At 46.8% G+C, this 19,213-nt stretch overlaps 1 protein-coding gene across 2 annotated transcripts in view; it reads left to right on the top strand.

Annotated features, from left to right (window-relative positions):
* Window positions 1-19,213, top strand: part of GAB3 (GRB2 associated binding protein 3) — a 65,028-nt gene that overhangs the window by 24,470 nt on the left and 21,345 nt on the right. The window lies entirely within an intron of this gene.

The following is a 19,213-nucleotide window of genomic DNA, read 5'->3' as shown; positions in this document are numbered from 1 at the left end:
TCTATTATACAATTACATTATAAATCGTATTTGCTGATAGATATCACTAACACCCTGAATTCCCCTAAGGCTGAAAACTGTGAATGGTGTTTTAGCACAGAAGTGTTAAGTATGTTGAACTTGTGTGTTAGGACTTGTCTGCAATAGAAATGTGACTTGACTTTGGGACAGCTCTGCTTTTGCTGAGCAGGAAATACAAATTTTTATTTCTTACTGTGAAACACTCATGCTGGGGAACAGCACAGATCCAACCACCAGCTGCAGAGGTGGGGAGAGCAATTTTCCCTGTCCTGTCCAAGCAGTGTCAGGGAGGGAGGGCTGACACCTCCTGAAAGTGGAGACTGAGTCCAGGAGGAGAGGGGGCTTTTAGTCAGGCTGGGTGGATACAGCCTGAGTATTCCTTGGTGTATGCCAGGAGATCTCCAGCTGGCACTGCTGTTGGCCAGAAGAGTACAAAATTACCATTTTTCAGTCAAGAGTCCTGCCCACCAGGTGCTCTATGTTCAGTTGTTGAATGAAATATCAGTAAAGGACCAAGATCATTCCTTACCCCAAACTTCAAGCAAGAAGGGTCAGAGGCAGCCAGGCTGTGAGTGAGTCATGCAGGAATACACTAGCACACATCTTGTACATAGTGATTTTGAGTACTGATGAGTAAAATACAAGAAACAACTAAAAGCTTGCTTAGAAAAGGCTTTTTTTGAAGAACATTTTCTTAATTCTTTGGGAATTCAACAGATCTGTTGAATGTTGTGGTGAAAACATCTAACCTGTCAATGTCATCTGTGAAGGCTGCTCGAGGCCAATTTAAGATGGAACAAAAGAGATGCAGAGGGCATCAAAAGATGCAGAAAACTCAGAGCAGCCCTCACCTCAGACTCAGTGCCTGTCACTCCCTATGCTGGCAGCAGAGGCAGAGGAATGGTGGAGGAGGCAGAGGCTTGCACAACTAGTGCTTGCTCTCATCATCCCAAAGGATCAATTTTCAGACCATTACCTACTTTCCCACACATGCAGACACGCATACATCACTGGTCCAGAGAGGATTTATAAGTTACCATCTGAGGAATCACTATCAAAACACAGACACCATTTGCTTCAGGGCTGTTTGTGGTTCTCCGGTAATGGCTAATGCTCAAACCCAGAAACAGCCCCGGCCCAGTTGGCCTACTGGGGACAATGTATAGTGCTCTCAGCTTATTTTTCTCTAAGGCACAGCTGTGCCTTTGGGCTCCTTTAAATCTGTCTTCAGCTTAGTCATGGAGCAGAGGCTTTCTTCATTCCTGAGCCAGCCCCGACAGACACAGCTATCTAGCAAGCCAGACTAGTCCTCTCCAGCACAATCGCAGGAAGTTATTCCAAGCCTCAGACAAATCCCATTTCTATCTCTGGAAGAGTAAAAGGTCAAAAAACATGAGGCTGTACCTCTGCCAGCAACACCAGCCCACGGCGGGGCTGAGCAGAGGGACGTGAGCCCAGCAGCTGCCTCCCACCACAGCTGTGCCCTCCTGCAAGCACCACTGGCTCCTGCCCACATGCCTCCAGGAGCAGTGTGGGGCTCCAGAAGGGCTTCACAGGCTGCGTCATTCCACAGGCAACCCCAGGAGAGAGAAGAAGGAATGCACAAGGACCAGGTTACCAAAGCAGACTTTCCCTGGGAGTCAGCGGAGCCGGCTGGTCCCGCCTACCATATTACTCTTGGCATCCAGCCACGTCCCCATCCTCTCCCAGCAGTAGGCAGCTTAATTAGCGCTGGTCCTGAATAGCTCTTGCCCTCTGCTTGCAGGGTACTAGCAAAACAGGAGGTTTTAGGGCTCTCTGCAGTGCTTCAGTAGCAGCCAGAGGTGCCAGCTGTGTCAGCTGCCCTGGCCAGCCGTGCCTGCACACCGTGCTTTGGACACTGTGCTGTTGTGCTGGCAGCTCCTGCAGGGGAGGCAGGGATGTGAGGCATTGTCTGTCATCATTCCTCACTGTCCTCATAGGATTTCAGTAACGGCCTCTTCCCTCCTGTTGTGTTGCTGGCTTTTCTGCTTGGCTTTAGCAGAGGAGATAGCTCATAGCAATGCACACAATGGCCAGCCCACGGCCCGATGATTCACAGTGCGATGGGGCTACTCCACCCCTAATAAAAACCAGGTCTGATTTTGAGAAGACTTTGCTGGAGGAGCTATGCCTTCCTCATGCTGGGACCAGGGGTCTGCTATCAGCAGGTTGTGCTGTGTGTGAGCTGCTGGGGATGAAGCTGCTCCTCTGTAATGTTCTCCCTGTAGAGCTACAGCACCCAGTCCTTTCTCTGCATGATCCCCACAGTTCTTTTTTAATTTGTCCATCTTCCTTCAGCTTTCCTGCTCCTCCCATTCCAGTCTTTCCAATTTTCTTGCCCATCTTGGACTCCCCTACTCTCCCTTTTTAGCTCTTATTTTAACTCTGCCTTTGAAAACACTTACTAATCTGTAGTCTTGCTTTGCCCCTAGAAAATAAACACCCTTGAAATGACCTCTCCAAACAAAGCCTGCATCTCTTCTCCCATCACTACCTGTAAGCACCAACAGGTCTGTTGATACCCACATGCTGTCACTCATAAAATATTATCAGGCAGGAGCCTAAATGGCAGAGCCAGGGAGCAAAACATTGCCTGCTCAAACAGAAGTGGATTTGAGACCTGTTATAAAAAGAATAATCTGCATGGCTCCCAAGCACCACATTTCAACTGATGGCAGCCACAGGGAAGGTCTGCTTTGTTTTTCTCTAATAGACTGAGCACTGTAGCTTCAGTGCAGGGTTGAGGATGTTGCACAGGGTTTCTTTGTTGTGAGTGTGCCTGTGTCCACACCCTCGCTAAGATAAATGCTCTGAGCAGGGCTCTCCTAGCCAGTGTGAAGGCACTGACTGTCCAGGATTTGCACTCTTTGAAACAAGCTGAAAACACACTGTTGGGCACAAACCTTCAGTTATTCAACCATTCTGTGGCTGGCCATCACTGGTAAGAGGAGGAGGAGAACTCAGCAGTGATTGGGAAGGGAGTGCAGTTCCTCAACATGGGAACCCTGTGGATCAACTCTGCTTGCACATTCAGCTGATCAGGAAATGGTCATAAGTGCGGAGAGTTTTGAATTTTTAGGAGTCTGCATTTTGGTTGGAGCAGATCTTAGTGTGTAACGCTGTCTTGGCATTTCTGCTGCTAGCTTCTCTGTCTTCATTAATATTTCCTATAGGGTTAGAAGCAATAAAACCCACTTCAAAACTGAAAATTAAAATTCAAAATTCAGCAGAGGAATTCCAAAGCAGCTGGAATTTCACTTCAACCCCTGTTCTGCATTTCAAGCTGACAGCATTCAAGCAGTTCAAGTATTAGCATCAGCCACACTTACATTTGCTTCCTTCAGAAGTATATGCAAGCACTGCAGACTATGCAGATGACTGTACACTTTTGGCTTTGAAGATCTATGGAATTTGGGCTGGCTGAGGTATGGTTTTAAAGCCAACTGACAACTCTTCCCATCAGAGGAACGCAGAACACACCCTGGTCTTTTCCAAGGTCAGGTGGGGGCCTTTCATCCCAACAAAGCAGCATGGCCTCACCAGCTGGTTGAGATTGCATCATCCTGGGCAGCCCTCACTGCAGCCTCACTGGGCTAGAGCCAGATGTGATTCAGGTGCCCCAGATGTGCTTCAGATGTTCCCCAGACATCAGGATGCAGGGGGAACAAGTGTACAGGTATTTCCTTCAGGGCAGAAAGTGTGTGGGTGACCAGGCACAAAGGCAGTGGCACTAACCTGCTATGAGCAGCTGGGAGTGGCTGGGAGAGCACAGGTGTCCTGTGAGGCACAAGGGAATGGGCAAGAAAGGGAATGGGCAAGGAGCTTGTGCAGCTCTTCATATTCCCCATTTGCTTGCAGCCTTGGCATAGGAGAGGGTGGCTGGTTGGAGGCATGACAGACCCTTACAGCCACATGTTCATGGGACACAGCAGCCTGTATGTGAGGGATCCCTCATTCTTTAACTGCAGACACCAGGAGGGCACAGGAAGGCTCCTCTCCTTGAAGCACATCCCATCTGTCTCTGTTTTTCCCCAGAGCCTGTTCAAACAGCACCAGCAGCAGAGGCAGTGGCACACCATCACACAGAAGCAGTCCAGTCTCAATGCCTTCTCCTCCTTCCTTGTCCTTTCTCTGGCTGCTTCCAGGGAGCCCTGGTGAGACAAGCAGCCAGCATCCTGCACAGAGCAAATGATGCAGTCACAGTCTGCATCCACATCCTTACTGCTCCCTGGTGACCTCATTTTCTGGGTGTAGCTCAGAGTGTATAAACCACAGCAACAACAAAAAAAAAGGGAGATAGGGAAGGGAGGAGAAGAGATAGAGAAGAAGTTGCAGAAAAGCAGAAATAAATGCTGTAGTTTTCAAAATGTCTGTGGAAAAACCCAGCTGGCTCATTGTCCTCACTTTTGTAACAGTAACATTGATGCTATTACACCATCCCACAAGCACATACTCTTCTGATAGCTTTACTGTTTAAAAAAGACGTAGATCCAGATAGGCTGCACAATATCACTGCCTTCAACCATGTTTACCAGTTTACATTACTAAGAATTTGGATTTTGGTGTTTCATAGATTAGTGTGCTGACAGGTTGAAAAATGATAGAAAGGGAGCTATTACCCTTCTCCCACATTGCTCATATTTAAGACATTGCTGAGCACATTAATTGCAAGTTGTACTCAGTACATCAAGCTGAACTTTCATTTCTGAAATCTGTCTTTACTCCCAAATTGTTCCACTATTTGTGGAATTTGGCAGTGAGTTTTATTCCTGCTGTACTCACAAAAAATCTGCATTACTAATCCCTGTCAACTGGCTGGAAAGGAACCTGCTCAGGAAAGCTGGCCTGTCCTCCTGCGAGTGGCATCTTCATCATCTTGCAGCAATGAACCCTTCTGGGTGTGAAATCCATGGGGCTCTGCAGAAAGGAGCACTTCTATTTTTCATTGTTTCTCTCTTTTCTGTTTGGGGAGGCCCTGTTGCTCTCGCTGGCATCAGCAGCCCTCCCAGGATTTCACACGTGGGACCTACCTGGCCTTTCATAGCACAGGGAGTCCAGCTGGTGAGGAGCAGCCCTGCTCCTGCCCTTCCCTGTTCCCTGTCCCCATGGCTGCAGTGGGGAAGCTCAGGGGCTCACACAGAGTAAAGGGAGCAGTGGGAGGCAGGGGTGGGTACACCTCATCCTTTTAGTGCCACAGTTAATTTGGGTCTTCTACACCACAGAGACAGCAGGGCACTGCCCAGTACTGGGTTAGGCACATTCCTGGATAGCACCAATCTGCAGCCCAGCAGTAGGAAGCTAATTTGGGGCATCCTGAAGTTACTGCCTGCATGTGCACTGTGTGGTCTAAAATCCTCAGTGTCCAGGCAAAGCTGGGTTTGACAAGTCTGGGGCATTTTCTGTGAAATAAATCATGGTCCTTAGCTGTTTTAATGCTGTGATCAGAGTGCAAGCCTGTAAATATGCTGGGATGCCAGAATTCAGAGTGTTAAAGTGTGCAGCATGCCAGAAGTAATTGTTTTCCTTCTGCAGCCCGTTATATTCGGATGTTGAGGAAGTGATTTAATATTTCTGAACATGTTGTGATTTCATCATTTGGTTCAGCAAGGGAAGTTTGAGAAGTCATGGAAATGAAGATAAACTTTACATATGCTCTTAGGACCTTATTTGCCGTGCTGAGTTTTTTCATTAGCAGTGCTATACAGCATGTGCCAGCCCTGGCCACTCTCATGCCTCCACATCTAGGCAAAAGTTTCAGCAGTAACAGGGGGCTAAAAATGCTTAATCTATATATATGATTTGCAATGGGACAGACAAGTCTCAGGAGGTGAGAAGAGAAAGGGCTGATGATGAGGATGCTTCCTCATGAGGGGAAAAAAGATGCAGACATTGATCTCCTACACTGATCTCCTGTCTGATAACCAGGACCAAGGAACAACATGCAGCTGTGTCAGGGTAGGTTTTGGTTGGATATCAGGAAAAACTTCTTCACCAGAGGGTGGCTGGGCACTGTAACAGGCTCCCTAGGGAAGTGGTCACAGCCTGACAGAGTTCAGGGAATTATTTAGACAGTGCTGTCAGGCACAGGGTGTAACTTGTGGGGATGGTGCTGTGCAGGGCCAGGAGCTGGACTTGATGGTGGTTGTAGGTCCCCTGCAGAGCAGGGTGTTCTGTGTTCTGTGAGCAGCACCGCTCAGGACTCAGTGCAGTCCCCAGCCCATACCAGAAGCAGGATTTGTGCCCTGCTGCTCATTCCCAGCTCCACTGGAGCATTATGCTCCGTGAGCCAGTGGGAAGTAGGCAGAGAAAAAAAGTGCAGGTCTGCAGAATTTCACAGGCAGCATTGCCTTCCCAGAGCGGAGCAGAGGAACGCGCAGTTCTCTCCTAAGCATGGGAAGTTTACACAAGCAATGTTTGGATATTTGAGCTGACTTTAACCAGCTGACTTTCTGAAACACACTTAAAACGTAAAGGAAAGCGGAGCTCATAGGGTGCTGTTTCTTCAAACCCTTCCTCCTGAAACCCTCTTTCCTTGGACGACACACAGGGCTCAACAGCAACAGAAAAAGAAAGAGCTGACAACTCAGAGAGAATTCTTAAACAAAAAAAAAAAAAAAGAAAATTTGGCACAAGAAACATTGTTTATATGTTTCCTAACTTTTATGTATTTTAAAATAATAAATGAGAGGCAGTGAGTGCTGCGTATTATGAGCCATGTGAGTGATGACCACTTCTACACAAACTAAGAAGAACAAAAAAATAAGTCTAAAATTATTTTAGAACTAGCTCTGCCTCCTGTCAAATGTAAATCAGATACTAATTTAAGACAACTTTTAAAGAAGTAAACCCAGGTCTGGAGATGTAACACTGCCTAGAGAATAATAAAAGATTAAGCATCACAATTTAGTTGATGAGAAGACAGGTAAAAACTACATAACTGCAATCAAAATAGAATTCTAAATTCCATAGCATAGCTGGTTTTCTAGTAATGTACTTTGAAGTGAACAAATGAATGTAAAACCAGCTATTGAGCACTTTCAGCCACCTTCAGTGTTGTTAAGGCTCAACTCAACCTGCTTTAAAGGAAGCATGGGCCACCTAAATATACCCCCTTTAAAAAACATCAGTACTTGCAATGGGAGGACTTCACCCAGCACATTCCACCGTCTGTTTGGGTTTGTGCCTTGCCCACACACTTGGTGTGCTCTTAAATACAATTATAATATTTACTAAATAGGTCTGACAAATAACTCTTAGTTTATAATCTGGTTTGTTTTCTGTAAATATTCACCAAGGGAATCTGGCCAGTGATGACTGGCTTTGGCTGAGCATCTGAATCACACAGCACTGCTTCCAGTTGGAGGCTGCAGAGACCTGATTGCTCAAACTGCATTTCTGGGACAAATACAGACCTTTCCAAACTTCACTTTATTTCACCATAATTCATTTGTTTTCTGGTTGCATTCCAACAGCTCTCCCAGTGCACCAGACACTCTCTGCTCCCACAGGAGCCCTGGCTGCCTGCCGTGGTACCCAGCTTGCCAGTCTGCCTGTATTGCTCTAAGAGCTGGGTGCTTGTGCTGCACAGTGCCTGCCCTGTCCAGGGATGGCCAGGGTAAGACCTGTGGGGGCAGCCTGCCTTCCCCCTAGCTGGGGCTTTTACCATGCCTGAAGTCACCAGCAGATATTTGCCCTTAGGCTGGAAAAAAATCAGTTGAGGGCAGCCTGCATGCAACCCACAAAACCCAGGCTAGACCCACGAAAGAAGAGGTAATCTTCTGATGTTCTTGGTAGAAATGCTCCTCGTTAAGTCCAGATTTCCTTTATTTAGATAATTTCTTCATATCATGTTTCCATTTTTGGGAATCTCTGAATTTCTCAAGGCTTCCTGTCAAGAGGAGGACCTGGCCCCCTCAGAGCAGATGGGAACTTTGCCATTTGCATCAGTGGAGTTTAAATGTCACTGCAAAGGCTGGGTGGTTCCCATGGGACTGATTTCAAGCCAATACATAGATCTCAGAGGAGATGTCTGAGTCTGTATACCTTGGAGCATGCAATTAAATCAGTGCCCCCCTCCACATGCCTAAAACCAGAGCTCATCTGGATACTATATAGCTGCTGTTGTGAGATTGGACCAATTCCTATTTTTCTTTCTGTCTTTGTTCATATGTGCAGAAAGGTTGATAGTTATTTTCAGCAAAAGTGACCTGTTCTCTATGGCGAGTCCTCCCACACATGTGCGCCTCCTCCCTGTTTTTCTGCCTGCCTCCCGCACACTTCCTTTCTCCAGACAATTTTAGGAGTGAAATGAAGTGCAAAGGTCAAAGTCTTTGCAGCGTGTAGCCGTGAAGTCAATGAGGATGTAAAAAAGAACAGCCCAGATTTGCCCAGAGGGGATGTGGAGGATACAGCTCTTTACTCCCTGTGCACCCAGATCAGCTGAGCAGGACACTGAACTTGGGAGCATTTCTTGAACCTCATTGTTATAATCAGGCAGAAGTGCTGCAGCCTAAACATTTGCAGCTTTTATTCTGCTCCTGCTGGCTTCTCTGCTTTTCTTCATTAGGTCTGACAGCGTATTGTTGAACACTTTTTTTTTTTTTTAAAGGTAGTGGTTGGTCCCCTACTAAAAGAGTCACTTTGCCCAATTTCCTGTTTATGCTGGAGCTGCAGCATCATGTGAGCACAGACAGTTGTAGATAGGCTGGTGACTGTTGCTGACCTCACACCACATGTTCAGTTAACTAGGTGAAACAGCAAAATTTGCTCTGTTTGTGTAAAGAATACTGAGAAAACTGCGAGTTCCAAGTAAAACAGAGGGAGAGGGACTCCCGATAGCCTGAGGCAGGACGCAATCTCCAGGCAGTTTTTTCTAGTCTTTAACTGCTTTGCACATCTGTATTCACATTGTGCTTGCAAGTGACAAGGAAGGGGATTAGCCCCTACTCCTTTCCTTAGCAAAGCAGGTTTGGAGTCCTTCCATAAAAGCTATTAGTTAAGCAAATTTGCTCAAAATTTGTCCAAACTTCAGTCCCTTTGGTATATACATTTTCCTACACTTGTTTCCAGAAATGACTGAGGACTCCTGTGACTTAGCTAGATTCAGTTATTCAGCAGATGCTTATATCCACAATTTGTATTTCAGAACTGTTGTTTCTTAAACAACCTAGGAGCAACCTATTTTTCATTAAGATCTCAAAGATCTGAGCAGAGTCTTCCAAAAATCCTTTATTACTGTGCAAGGCCTTTGGATTAAAGTCATTCTAAGAATCAAAAATTACCTCTGTTCAAGATTATGTCTTATTACTGAAATTAGTATTAAAGAATTTATTGTGAACAAGTCAGGGAGATCTTAAGAGTTTCCAGACCATTTTACACAAAAGTATGAATTCCTATCAGACGACTTAAAGCTTCAGCAGCATTTTTTCACCGACAGAAAACAAAGTTAATGGTTAAATCCAGGAAGACCTGTGTCAGTGTATTAAGTTTCTCCTTTCTCTCTGTTTTCAACTTATTTCTGTAAAAAGCCCAATCCTGTATCCTGAGAAATACAAATTTTGTTTTGTAACTGACCAGTGGAGTGGCGCCAAGCCAGACCAGCAGTTCTCTGTCCATCAACTTCTACCACCTTATGCAGCTAAAAAAGGATTTCAGATGCAAAAGTGTCACTGCAGACTGGCTGAAGCCAAACACCCAGATGGGAGTGCATCCCTGTGGGTGTGTGGAGAAGCAGCCTGATCATCAGGAACACAGAATAACTTCAGAGGCAGGTGTATTCTGGGACAGATGAACAAATCTCAACATATGGAGGCTGTAACCACGATGCACCAGTTGTCAAGTGCTTTGGGATTCAAAGGTGAAAAAAAGCACTCCAGAAACTTAAACTGCATTCAGGATGATAACAATGTCATTTAAATGCTACATACAAACATGCTGTGCGGGAATATGGAACTAAAACTCTTGGCTAGTGGGTGAGGCTGTAAACATCCTCATGTAAAGAGTCCCGCCTGTAAGTCTTCACTGTCAGGGAGCTTAAATGCCTGCAAAATTGTAGCGGCAGTTAGAAGGTGTCGTTTGAGGGGCAGCTTAAAGGAATTACTGCTTCACAGCGCCTGCACTAGGGAAGGAAAATTGTCCTGGAGGAGAGGAGGGCTGTGGGTGGGAGGAGGTCCTTGAATGGCAATAATCACTGCAGTGCTGTCTTCTGCTGCTGGGAACTCTGCTCTGAGCTGTGACCTATTTTACATCCCCACTAAAAGTGAAAAAGGAAGACAAAATGAAACAGAAGGTATGAGGATGCTCATGAGGGTGCTCATGATGTGAGTGAAGTCGAGCCCTGATTCCCCAATACTTTGGTTCCCCCTGCCTGGTGTCACAGACTGCAGCATGCAGGGATACAGGCGGGACAGGGTCCACCTGCCTGCCCAGGCAAGGTCAGCTGGCCAAAATCAGCTTCCTCCACCCAGGGCTTTTGTTCACCCATTGCAACATCCTCTTGGTGAGAGCTGGCAGTGCACTGGAAGTGCTGGCAGCCCAGGTGAAAGGTGGCCATCCTGGGGCCAAGGCTGTTCCCAGACCTGTGCAGATATCACTCTGCAGGTGGCTTTCTTTTCCTTAGCCTGATTTTACATCAGTTCTCCAGCTCACTCTGGGCACAGCTTTACATTGATGCTGAGTCACAAAAATTCCATTTGTTTCCTGAAAGCGAGTGAGATCATCTTTACCATCTTGTTAGTCCCGATGAACAACAGTGAAGTGCATCTGGGGAGTTACTTCATTATTCATTAACACCAGCTGTGTCTTTTCCTGGTGGCCCCAGGTGTTGTCAGGTTTGTTGGCTGGCCCTGGTCCCTTGGTAATCCTGACAAAACCCTCTCGGCCACACGCCTGTCCCTGGGAGGTGCAGCCCTGGGGGAACAGCTGGGCTTCTGCCCTGGGCTGGCAGCGCTGATTTCATATTGATTGATCCTTGTACTTTCTGTAAATGAGCTCCAAGTGGCCTGCACATATTTGCAGGACAGCTGCTCACAAGGGAAGCTCCAAGCTTTCAACACCACTGCTGTCAAAACAGGAGGAAGAACAGAGGTGCGATGCTGTGCGCTGGCAGAGGGGAGGGCAGGTCATTGACTCGTGTCTGGTGCAGGATGTCACTGTTAAAGAAACACATGGAAAATGGATTGCCACTCTGCCACCACTTCTCTGTGTTTTGCTGCTGGGTGTTTCACAGGCAAGGCTTTGTCAGCCCAGAGCCATCTCGGTAGCCTCGGGACAGTGGTGAGCAGGGAGGTCTGTCAAGTGTTGGGGCGACAGTGAGGTCCTGCCTGCCCTACAGACCTCAGGACAGGACCCTGTGAGCCATTTGACATACTGCAGCCCCCTGGGTGAGGTGGAGCTGCGGTGGTTTTCTGCTGTGGCAGTGTTTCTTGTAGCTGGGATCAGTCAGTGAGCTTTTCCCCACAGCAGGATCTTGTGGGAGAAGATACTCCATCAGCATCTCCCCTGTAAATTCCAGGGACCATCTGGGAAGCAGGACCACAGCACACATATTTCTTGTCTGTGGGAGAGCCCCTTGACACCCACCTACCAGGAGCCATGGGGAAAGTGAGTAGGGCACAGCACTGCTGCTCCCCTTCAGCCCACAGAGTCCTGTGAGCAATTCCTGTGTGCATGAGGAGCAAAGGGATGCTGTGCCACCTTGCCAGTGTCCTCAGGGAAAAACCTCTCATCAAAATGGCTGTGAGGAGCACCGTTTTTTATTGCTTTTATTAAGGGACGGGGCACATGAGTGAAATTATATTTCTTCATCCAAAAGTCTGGCTTCTTTCTCCCTCTGCAAAATGAAGTGAATTTATTATTGATTTTACCATTAGAATTGTTTTCTTATTTTATGCAAGTATTCAAAGAATTACAATTCTCAGGTTTTGAATCTCTATGTCTTTGACCCTCCATGCCCGAACAAATGCACTAGAGTAACAAAGAATCTTCATGTTTATTCAATATCATTGACTCAGATGCAGATGTTTGTTTATGTAAAGCACTATAAATATTACAGATTAGGATGTCCAGCAAGCAATGGGAATATGTGTAGGTTAGCAGGCAACATATGACTGGGGGACTTTTTTTCTAGTTTTTAAAAAGTTGTCTTTTCCTCACAAACCACAAATTTTTCATGAAAAAAACCACAAACAAATGACATCTCTCTGCTTCTACAAGATGTCCTCTAGTGTGCTTTATGATAAAGCTCTTATTGGAATTAAAGTGCAGGAAATTTTCTGACTGGTGCTTTTAATCAATTAGCTGTATTACCTTGAAAGGAAGAAGGTATTTCCCCTTGCACTACGCACCCATTACGTCCCTTCGGAGGGCTCATGCTGACTTTCTTGAAACAAGGTTTGCTTAGAGTCATTCTGAAACTGCCATGGTCAGAATGTAGCAGATAGAAATCCATTGTTAGGCTGTAGCCTGTCCTGAACTCATTGTGTGATAACCCTCTGCACAGGATGAGCCAGATTTGTGCCAGTCTGTGTGGAAAGTTGTTTTGTATGGAAACACTGGTTAGCTCAGAGCTTTTTTCTGCCAGAGCTGAGCCCTAGCCTTGAGAAAGCAGAGGTGCAGTGGGCAAGAGCAGGCAGGGAAAGGGATAGTGAATATCTTTCCAGCACAGTCGAGAATGCCCCTCAACTTCCAGGCACCTAAGCAAAGGGAGAAAAATTACTACAAAAAGATCTTAGTCTGTTCTCTAGATTAAACAGAAGTACTTGTTTGTGCAGGCAGAGGAAGGGCCTAAGGGAGGAGTATCCCTCTCTGAAGTTGAGTATTTATTGATTTTTCTTTCCCAGTCATAAACCATGAGTTTCAGCCTCTCACTGCTGAAGACATTTGTGAGAGCTGAGCAGAAGATAGGGGAGACAAAATTCAAGAGAAGCATTAAAGCAGCAAGTGATGGGCAGTGATCTCATCTGCTCCCAGAGTGCTCCACAGGGACAAATGGAAGGGGCAAGCATGCAGCCTCGTCAGGGAGAGATTAATTATGCAGGGCTGGTAGGTACTGCAGACCAACAGCCACAACTGAAACAGCAAAACCAAAACTTCAACTGGGGGACAGGCTGCATGGTTTAAAACCACTTTTTCATCTGATTTCTGTGAGTAAATCAAGTGTTACAACCGAGCACTGCAGGCTGCCAAGGTGTGAGCCCTTCTGCAATGGTCCCACAGTCATGTGCTGCATGGTACTGGCCCTGTGCTCTGGAGAGAGTGGCATAAAGAGCTCCCAACAACGTCCTCTTTGAACACGATGACGTTATTTGCTGGGAGCTGGCCCTGATTCCTTGCCAGTGCCCAGATTCCTCTTGCAGGGACTGTGCTCTGCAGCCCCAACACCTCCTGCTCTGTGCAGGCAGGGAGCCTCTGTTAACATACATGGTCTTAGTGGGCTTAAAATCAGCTACTTAGAAACCTGACTACATATGAATTTTAACTTCCTCTTTTGGGCTTTTTATAGGAAATGCTATAAAGTTCTGCTTAACTTCTTTTTTCCACTGGAATATGTTTAAAAATTGTTCTTTAAAAAAAGACAAGCTGTGAAAACTTGTCTCAAGTGCTGGCACTCCCATGGGACTACCATCCTGCAGCTCTGCTGGTTCTCTTGCCCCAAGGATGGTGACTTAAGCTGGGACCCACAGTGAATGGCAGGAGGAGCACTGGAGCTCCCAGCCCTCAACCAGCTGTGGAGGAGAAGCCAAGCCAAACCCTTCTCTGGTGGGATTTGCTGCTTTCTCCTCTCCAAGGGATTTTGTGGGATGAGAACAATTCCAAATAGTCAAGCCTTTTGCAGTCATCCCTATCAGTGAGCTCTCAAACTCTTCTTTGAGCTCCAGAGCCCCTGTGGCAGCCCTGGGGACCAGCACATGTCCTTTGCCATAAGCACAGCTGCAAGGCCACCAGGCAGGCCACAAACCAGCACACAGCCACCCTTCTTTCTGCTTTGCCCTGCCATCTCCTTTGCTGCTCTCTGTAAAATGAAGATTATCCTCATGGGGGAGTTGTAAGCATTAATATAGCTGGTCAAGAATTTCACATTTGTTGGTTTGTTGGCTTGTTCGGTGTTTGATTGTTAAAATCAGAAAAAAATCAAAACCCACAGGGCAAATTACATTTCAGGCCAATTTACCTCACTGAGCTTGTATGTCCTCTAATAAATTATTTAGATCTCAAATGCTGGATATATTGTACAAACAAATGAGAGCATGGTCCTCAGGCAGAAGGTAAGTGATTAAGGTCCTTGGCTAAACCTTTTCAGCTTTCATTCTGCCTTGTTCACTAGCCACCTGCTTTTTAGCTCAGAATAGGTTTGCTCAAGGCTTGTTTTGTCCGACAGTGCTGAGGTAGATCAAACGCTCACATGTGAGAGCAGCCCTCTAAACCTCACACCACTCACTCAGCAGAAGCAGAGATGTCAGATTGTGGAAGGAGCAACCTCTTTCTTAGAAACCCTACTGAAATGGAAACAGAGCTGTTCCTCTTTCTTTCAGATGTGACTCTGTAATTCCCAAAGTCAAAAATTCAGGAGCAAGACGAAAACACTGATAGATTGTGTTACACAAAGGAATGTGCTGGCAGCCAACCAGTGCTGCTGCAAATTCTTTCTTTCTTTTTGGCATCAAACTGTTTCACTTACAAAGGGCAGATGAAAATTGTTCTAGATTGATGTTGGCTCTTGTCTGATGGTAGTTGTGTTTCTCTGATACAGCCTTCTCTCTAGTGCCCACAAAGCTTTGGAGGACATGTAAACTTCTAATCATCCTATCACTCCTTCGTCAAGAAAATAATAATTTCAGGGGGCCCCAAAATAAATGTAATAGTTTGGATGTAATAGCCTGGGTGCATGGAACCTTTTCTTAGTGTGATGAGGAGCCTAAGCTGCATGCCAGGAATCAGTACCTATTGAAGTATGTACTTCATCTCAGCCGTGTGAGCACAGTCTTTCACCCTTAAATTGATCCACATTCGCTTGTACATTTGGCAGCACGTGCAGCTGTAGACTAAATATTGGCAGATATTACTGGCTCTGACCAGCTGAAATAAATCTCTCCTCACCACAGCCCAGCCACTCTGGCCTGCTGCCGCCTTGAGTGTCCCTGCTGGCCTGAAGCCACTGCAGGGGCTCGCAGGGGCTCCCTTATCCTGGTACCAACCCCCTCAGCAGACACAGGGACAGTCCTGTAACAGGGAAAGGGGGAGGCAGTCTTGTGACTGGAAATGTAAAAAGGAAACTGTGGAGCATGTACAGCTGTGTATGCCCCACCAGGTTCTGCTGTGGGGCTGGGCTGGGCACTGGAGAGAGGCACCAGTCCCTGCCCTGTGGATGGGGAATAGGAGGGGCCGAGCACTCTGCACCAGGGTGTATGAGCTGCTGAGACAAAAGCTGCTGCTGGTGACTCATCTGGCCAGGGCTTGTCACTGCTGGGCTTCCAGTGACCCCGGTGTGCTGCATCCCCTTACCCTGGGGAGAGGAGGTGTACAGCGGATTACAGGCAAATGGCAGGAAAATGAGGAGAGGACGTTTGACTCAGAGATAAGAGAACCAAAACCCCTGCTTTGCCTATGCCACAGAACAGGGCAAGTCCTGCGTATTGGCAATGGCAAACCTGCTGCAGTCCACTTGTAGGCATGCTGCAAGTAGCTCAAAAACCCTGTGCACTGTCACTCAGCATTGTAGGATAAGTAAAAGGGTTTTGGAACCAACATTTTGTGGGTAAAGGCACATATAGGGGAAAGTTTCAGAATGGAAATTAGTCTGGGGAGACAATTATGGGACTAGATATGTTAAATGTGAGAGGATGTGCAAAAGATGGTCCTTCCACCCCACCCACACAGGTAACTGTGCCATGTCAGCAGCTGGTGCCACTTTTTCCTTAGAAAGTGGAGGACAGAAAAAAGGGCCCAGAGAGTTGAAGTGCATGCACATACAGTTTGATGGTACAATGAAGCTGATGTTAAGAGCAAACACTCAGGGAAGAGGTGGTCCCATCTCCTCCCTTCTACACCCTCCCTGGTGCTGGCCTGCCTGTGTGCAGCCAAGACTGGGTGCTGGGGCAGTGGGCTGGCTCCCATTGACTCCCCATTTCCCAGTATGGGATGAGGTGTGGCTGCTGGTTTTGCTCCCTCAAATGACTGGTGTCAGGCATAGAGCATCCCTGGCACAAGGCAGCAGGTGAGCTCACCAGGCAGTTCCAGCAGACTCCCTGTCATCCCATGCCACTCTGCCATGGCACCTGATCTCAAGAGGGCTTGAGTACTTAAATACTTATGAAGATCTGAGTGTGCAAATGTTGACTCACCTGCACTGCTGGCTCGGGCTGCCGTCCCTCAGTGCCTCTCCCTCCCCTGTACTCCAGGCTCAGCAATGGGTTGGCAGCACAGGCAGGTATTTACTTTGGTCTCTGCAGCTCCATGAGGCTGAGACCACATTAATATTTGGGGCACTCCACAGTGGCAGCCAAGGCTGTTGACTTGTTTGAGCTTGTGATATCACTAAAGGGCAGTTCCTCTGTCTCATTGCACCCCCTCCCCTTTCCTGCATATTTCTATAGTCTCTGTGTAAGTCCCACAAGAAAAATCTACTTGTTTTTCAGCTGTCCAGGGGCTGCCTGGCTGCATGAGCCCCACCACGGGCCTGGGGAAGGTGCTGAGGGCAGGAGATGGATCTGGGGGCCCACCCTTCCCAGGAGCAGTGCAGATTTGGGCAACTGTCTGGCATTGTTTCCCCTCAGCCTTGTTCTCACTGCTGCTCAGCTATGATAGCCAGTGTTTTCTCCCAAAGACTCAGCCCTTTCCTCCTCTCCCATCATGAGCCACTCTGACTGTGCACCTCTCCAGCTCCAGTCTTGCAGCACCAGCCCAATGATAAACTCGATCAAATTCTGCATCCACAGGGACACAGGTTAGCAGGCAGCTTCTCAGAGACAGACCCAAACCAACAGAGCCACAGCGGCTCACAACACACAGCCAGCCTTTGCCTCCTAAGTGTGCACACCATGGGCTTTTCCACAAAGCACAGCAGCAGTTTTCTCTGTTCTCTCACCAGCTGCCCCTACCTATGCACCCCTTTAGAATCATGAAAATCAAAATGCTTGGATATGAAATCAGGTACTGCCTGGGCTGTCTTGCCTCAGGGTGTTGCAGCAGCCATCAGCAGGTAGCCCTGAGCTTCCACTTTTCCCCAGCTGACAACCAGGGTGCCAGGCAGACAGTTGGTCCCCTGTCCCCTCCCTCCTCAACTTGCTCAGATCCAAGTGACTTCTCTCTGGTTTCCATCAGCAAGAGCCAGGTGTACTTAAGCTGCAAGGTTGGTGGCTTTGAGAGGAGAAGGGGCTTTGTAGTAAAGCTGGTGGGGTTGGCACCTTACTGCCCTAGCAGCCTGCTTCTCTGGGAGGCGAAGGAGCAGCTCCTGTCTCACACCTTCTGGAACTTTTCTCTTTGGTTGTTTAGGGGTGATGGTGTGTTAGGAGATGGGGCCTTTCTGTCCTGGTTTGTCTGTGGGGGGTGTGTTGAGCCTGTGTGGGACTTGGATTGCAGGTGACAGAGGTTTGGGCTCTTTTTGGTACTATACCTGAGGTACCTGCCAGCCTGTGTTCCAGTGTTGTATCTAGCAAGTGTAAAAAGTTCCTTCTCCATTAAGCATTTTTCTTCTGTTTCTGTTTCCTGTGTGTGTTTCTCTTTTTCCCTTGCTTCCACAAATCTATGCTTGTCTAAGATGTGTCAGTAATCTGTTATCTCTAGCTATTTCCAACAGAGGACAAATCTAATAGGTCAAGTAGGGGCAAGACTCAGTTTTCGTTGTGCAGTACACTTTGCACCTCATCTCTGCTTCCTTTTTATTCCTGATGTAATGCCCCAGTCTGTGAGCCCCTCCTGTAAACAGGCTTGCTCAGCCTTGCAAGAGTTTTTTCTATGATATTTCATTTTCTCTGTATTTGAAGAATCATTTGCTTTCAAAATAGATTGAGGTACTGCCAGGCTGAACAGACTTACTTCTTGGATAAATTTTTGGGTGAATATTGACAGACTGTGAAAAGCTGGGGGCAAAAAAAAAAAAAAACCAAAAGAATTATTGGAGTGCAAAAATAAATGCTTTTTCCTGACACAATGATTGTTGATATTTTTTTATTGCCCAATTTTACTGTCATCATGCCTATGGGACCTCAGCATCAGCAAAATCTGTAGTGTCTAGATTATCTTAAACTGCACCAGTAAGGACTCTTACATCTTATTGAAAGCAGCCTGCACTCAGTTATTTTGTCTGAATGGTTGCCTGTCTTTAAACTGATAGATCCACTCTTTGAAAAAAAAGTGTGATTTTTAACTCAAACATAAGCTACCACCCAGATTTACATCACTGTGACAAAGTCCTTTTGCAAAGAGTTCTTGGGTAAGATTCAGGTTGGGAGGTTGTAGTAATGGTCATTCAGATGTTTCTTTCAATGAACTTTTAGCTCAAATGAAGGTGGTAAAGCAGCCAGTGTCTGTGCAGTTGTTGGAGGTCTCTGAGCAGTATTTCCCAGGTTTCCATTGCACCTTTCCCAGGTTTCCACTGGAGCTGAGGCAGCTCCAGCCTTAGCTCTGGCTGCTCCCTGGCCTGGCGGGTTTGGGCACAGCATATCCAACAGTTTTTATGGAGTTTGGCAAGGGTGAAGGCCCTAATGTCTTATTCTGGCTTTTCTCTGTGGGACAGAGATTAGAATTGATTTCTTCTGGCCCTCAGAGTAGGTGTTGGTGACAAACATAACCAACACAGAAGTGCTTATACTGTTGATGAACAAAAACAGCTGCTGAAAAAGAAGGGGCGTGGGGAAGTATATTATTTTGCTCCCAGAAACAGGGACGTGGCTATATAGAGTGATGCTGCCAGGACTTCATTTCAGGCTCTGTGGGACCCAAACCTTCAGTCACAAGGGTCAGAAAACATCTGCTTGCCAGGTTTGCTTTAGGTTGACAGTGCCTGTGTAAATAATTGTCCTTTTGTAAGATGCTGAGGTTTTCTGTTTAATTTTTAGCACTACAACTCCCTTAGGGTTTGTTCTAGGCTTTCAGGAGTAACTGGCAGCTCATTAACAGCCTTGTAATAGGAGGGAAGCTGCACAGGGTATCTGGAGCCCTGGGAAAACACACT

Source organism: Catharus ustulatus, chromosome 14, assembly GCF_009819885.2.
Source record: "Catharus ustulatus isolate bCatUst1 chromosome 14, bCatUst1.pri.v2, whole genome shotgun sequence".
Taxonomy (NCBI): Eukaryota; Metazoa; Chordata; class Aves; order Passeriformes; family Turdidae; genus Catharus; species Catharus ustulatus.
The sequence above is the reverse complement of the archived record's forward strand: the minus strand, read 5'-3'. Positions and strand labels throughout refer to the sequence as shown.